The following is a 5,297-nucleotide window of genomic DNA, read 5'->3' on the forward strand; positions in this document are numbered from 1 at the left end:
TCAACAACTTCTTGACTCGACCTGAAAAGAAATTGTAATTGGTCACCTGATAAGCAAGAGCTGATGAAGATGTTTTTTGTACTATGATGTGGCGTTAAAATGCCACATTCAGATTACTTAACTTCGATGAGTTAGTTCGTTTCGGGTTTTATCTCTCATAATTTATGTGTTTTTCTTGTTTTGTTGCTTATTTGGAGTAAGAAGCTTGATTCGGAATAAAATGAAGCATTTTACACATGGTTATCTCATGTGGGCGAGACGGAGGTAATGAGTATCGGGGGTATTTTGTCATTTTAGTCAATATCAAAGGTCAAATGACAAGTGGAGTCAATGATGAACCCAATGGTGAAAACGGAAATCCAATCGGAGTTTGGACGAGAAATTTATGGAATAAGAAGTCGAGATGCATTTTAGTATTTTCTGACATTAATAGGATGTAGAGACAATGATGAAGGCACCCCTTGGTTTCTAAATGGAACTCAAAGTCATGCCTAAAAGAGAAGGAACAAGTAGAGGTTTTAGGAGTACTTCCTCTTTAAAACACCAAGTCAAAATGTTCAGAAAAGTCAGTGGTTTTGGGGTTATAAAAGAAAGAGTAGAGTCTGATTTTTGGGGGACCTTCTTTCTCTATTCAATTTTCAAGGTTTGAGAGCTAGAGCTTTCTTCACCAACACCTAGCAACTCAAGTTGTTCTTCAAGAATAAGGGTTGCTCGGTCTTCAACAACACGTGACCTTCAAGATTCGATCGACGCTCGATTACAACTCGAGCCGAAGCTTTTGACGGATTCTCATATCTCTTGGCCGGATCTTCAAGCCTTAGCCGAAGCTATTTAGGGTAGTCCGACCATCATTTGGGTCAGACTCCTTAGGGGTTTTATTGGAGATCGTTTTGCCTTGATGTTCGTGTTTTTTTATTGAGGTTTGGTGTGACATTTCTAGAGAGAGAAGGCTTAGTGAAGTTTTCTTGGTGGTTTTAGTTTGAGAGGATGTAAAAGAGTCTAGTTGCTAACGGGAATACTGGTTTGTTGAGGAGACGCCTATTTTGCACTGTTAAGGGGAAATCAGAACATTGCTAAGGGATATTAGTAACACCTACATATTCATATTTTCAAGATGATCCTAGCCTCGCGCCATATCGGAAAAGGGGGATTTCAACCTTAACTCTTATTTTTCTTTATCTTATTCCCGTGTATTAATTGTTTCACCATGCTTCGCTAACTCTTGTATTCAGATACTCGTGAAACATGATCAATTGAACGATATACATCATTTCTTGCATGCGACGTATTATCACCGATAAGGTTGTTGAGAATTCTTCATGCTCAATATGTCCAACATAATACTAAAGAGGGCCCATATTTCCCCCTCGCGTGCATATCTTCTCCAACTAAACAAACATTGTAGTGCCTTAATCTCTGCTGCATATTTCCCTCCTCGCATGCATATTTCCTTCGCTGACTCTAAAGTTCTAACTAACTAAGTACACAAAAACACCAAACTCACTCAATGGGCAGAGAGATTATATCACCAATCTCTGCTGACGTATTCAGAAATCATGTCTTTGTTGATTTAGAATTGGATTGCCTCATTTGAAACAGATGAAATGGAGTAGTTGCAGAATTCTTTTGTCCATTGAGGCGTGGAATCAAACATCTTCAAGATCTTAAATGGCCGCAGAAAAAGCTTTTCAAATGATTTCATATCTTTTTAACATGTTATACTGATTTAAACATCAAAAACTCTTACACTGAATCACTTCTCATGCCAACAACCAGTGTCTATTGGTGATCAACTGGGATCACATGTTATAAAGTGTATAGTACAACCCGAGGACCTAATTTGTTGTCTAGAAACAAAAAGAACTCTTTGACTGAATCATATTCTCCTGCCAACAACCAGGCTCTATTGGCGAGCAAGGAAATATGAAATTCAATATCAGGTCTACAAATCAAAGGCTAAACACTGGTCATTTGCTCGAATACAATGTGCGTCGTTGATCACTTAAACTTTGAACTCAAAATAGTGCAGCATCCAATAACTCCCATGACGAAACTTTATATTAGTAAGTCAACACGACAAAAAATATAAGCTGACATACATCTCTCTTTTAACTCAGATAATGGGTAACAAAAATCGCTTAAAATCTCTCCACAAATCCACCTCACTATGTTGTTTTCAACCCAACCACGCTATCAAAGTAACAAACACCATAATCTCACTGAAGCAAGGTTTCACAGAAGCAAAAAATTAAAAGAAGTAAAAATATTGACCACCAAAAGCGCATTGGAGGGTCAAAATTCAATAGATTACATTGATAAAGCAAAGAAATCGGCAATTGTTCATGAAAATATAACGAAATTCTTACACATCTGCAAAATGTGTTAAACAGAACATAACAATATCCGCACCTTTTCTTCTCTTCATTCTCATTATTTGTAACGAAATTTATAGATATCTCTAGATGAATCTTTCCACTAATCTTATAAAAGAATCCACAACTATTTGCAAGTATATAATCTTCAGGTAGAGAAGAAAAAGAAAAAAGAAGATACGAAAGCTATAGAAGTCCAACTTACCATAGTTGCAAGTTGATGGGGAGGTTGAGTAATACCAAAGGCTGCAACAAAGTGAAAGAATTGGAAACTGAAGATCAACCCACCTAAGTATCAAACCAGGTTGAAATTGAACACGATCATCTAAACCGTGCTAACTGCAGTACACCTTTTCCAGACAGAAACAGACAATCATTAAAAAAACTTCACTTAAACATTTAAATTAAAATTGGAATGGGGGTAACAATTAATTAATCTTCAAATAGTGTTAATCCTAACTTCAAGCAATCATAGGCATCTACTTCCAAATTAAAAAAGTGAAAAGGTTCATTCCTCTTTTGAGGAAAAACCAACTGTAAAATGAGAAAAAAAAGGTTAATATTTGTCTCGCCAATCCAATAGTGGATGATTCTCGCACACTTACAGGCAAGAAACTTGGCAAAACTTTTATGCTACAAAAGAGAGTAAAAGGTTAGTACGAAATCAGATTAACTGAGATAAATTCATGAAATAAGAATAACCGAGATAGTGAGAAATAACAAAAATTATAGGTGCATTTGGTCTCTCTAATTCAAAATGAAACACTTGCTCTAAATTAAGTCTCACAATAACAACACGCTTATGAAACTAACCTACTTACAATTATAGGTGTAATTTATAGTGTGATAGAAAGAATCACTCGCTTACTTGGTTTATTTGGTCGCGATTTTGTTGTTATGAAGGGGTTAATGATGTGACACGAATGTCACATTTGGAGAGCCTAACTTAGACTAATTATTCCTTTTCGAGTGTTATCAATAATATTTTATGTGTTTTTCATGTTAGGTACCTATTTTGGAGTTAGACATGAAAATCGGAATAAAGGGAACGAATTTCCACTATCATTTCATGTGCCCAAAATGAGAGAAAAAGATTTCAAGCAAATCAAATGTCAAGTGGAGTCAATGACGAGTCCGACGGTAAAAACGGAAGTTGAACCAGAGTTCGGGCGGGGAAGTTATGAAAGAAAGAAGCCAATGTCTTTTCTTGAAGGCACTCCCCTTGGTTCTAAATGTAGAGACAAGATGGAGGCACCTCTTGATTTCTAAACCAAGCCCAAAGCCCACAAAAAAAAGAAGAAGTAAAGAGTAGAAAGTATATGGGCACCCTTCTTTATGGTCCAAGTCAAAATAGTCAAGAGTCAAAGTCAAGATGGACCTAGGGTTTGAGTAGTAAAAGAAGTAGGCTACTATTCATCTTCTTCTTCATTTTTTTGATTGAACAACCAAGCACTAAGCAAGAGAGAAAAGGAAACAAGGGGCTAGGGTTCTTCATCACCAAAAGAAGAGCTTGAAGAAAGAGGGAAAAGGAGAGCAAGAGGAAGGAGGAGCCGGCCCAAGCATAGGGCGGCCGGCACACTAGGCCGGCCGAGCAGCAGCTCGGGCTGCTGCTGGAGCAGCTAGAGAGCATGGGATGTGCAGCACAGACCAGATCGCACGGGACAGCAGCTGCTGTTCGGAACCAAGGAGCAGATCCGGCATTGGGAAGCTTCAAAAACACGAGCAGCAGCTCGGAGCTTGAAAAACAGCTCGGGATTTGAAGCCTAGAGCTCGGACGGTAGCTGCTATCACACGCGAAGCCACGAGACGGCAAGAAGAGATCGCGACTTGCTCGGATCTGGCCGAGACCTGGAGAGAGAAAGCTAGGGTTAGCTTTAATGGAGGTTGTGTTCTAAATGGAGAAGATGATGGTGGTCGCTATGGGGAACCTAGAATTTGCTAAGGGGCGATCGGCTGCACCTTAAAGACTCATATTTTCCGACGATCTTAGCCTCGAACCACATCGAAAAAGGGGGATTCTCTCATCATCTTCTTTCCATTTCTTATTTAATCACCATGTTTAGCTAACTTTAGTGAGTCGATTATATGAGATGAAATGTGATGAATTCGTGATTATGTTTAATATGATTTGATGTTTTGATTATAAATTGATGTTCATTTATTTCGATTATCGTTTCGATCGTATTTTCATGTGTCTTGTCAAGCACTTCGCATAGTTAATAGACGAAACGAAGTATTCGATATCGATTGTAGTCTAAGTCATAATTTCATGTGTTTTGTCATGCACTTCACATAGTTAGGCGATTAGACAACACTTTCGTTGACTCGGGATTAACCGATTATGACGTTTGTTTGACTAAGTATGATCCTCGGATATACGTAGTGCTTATGGACATCACCTTAGGAGTCGAATATCGATTATACTTTGGAACATTAGATCGAACCATACATAGTTATAGATTTATCATTATCGATTCCCGGAAATCGACACCTCTCTCGCTTATTTGTTGCCCGAATCGAGTCTTACCGTCTCCCGACTCTTGTTCCTCCGACTCTTCTCTCGAATCTCTCTCGCCCGTTTTACATATATTGTTTAGTTAGTTTTATTTGTTTTCTTTTGTTTCTTATTCAATATCATAAACCCCCATTTATCTTTGTTTCTTGTCCTTTTTAGTCTAAGTTAGTATTTGACATCTAAACCGAGGGATAAGACCCTTCGATATCCAAACTACCTTCCTATCCTTGGATCGATCCCGGTTTTATCGGTTACTACTTGATACCTCCGCTTGGGTGTGCAACCTTTTCGGGTGCATCAGTTAAGTTGCTGGAAAATTGTAATTCAGTGAGAATCAGCATAGTTTTTTCTTGCTTTATCAAGGAAGATGAGCTTGGATACTTTATTTGGGTTTTTTTAAACATGTTACA

This window comes from Eschscholzia californica, unplaced genomic scaffold (genome assembly GCF_041429995.1).
Source record: "Eschscholzia californica isolate CP2 unplaced genomic scaffold, dmEscCali1.0.p SCAF_2, whole genome shotgun sequence".
Classification (NCBI taxonomy): Eukaryota; Viridiplantae; Streptophyta; class Magnoliopsida; order Ranunculales; family Papaveraceae; genus Eschscholzia; species Eschscholzia californica.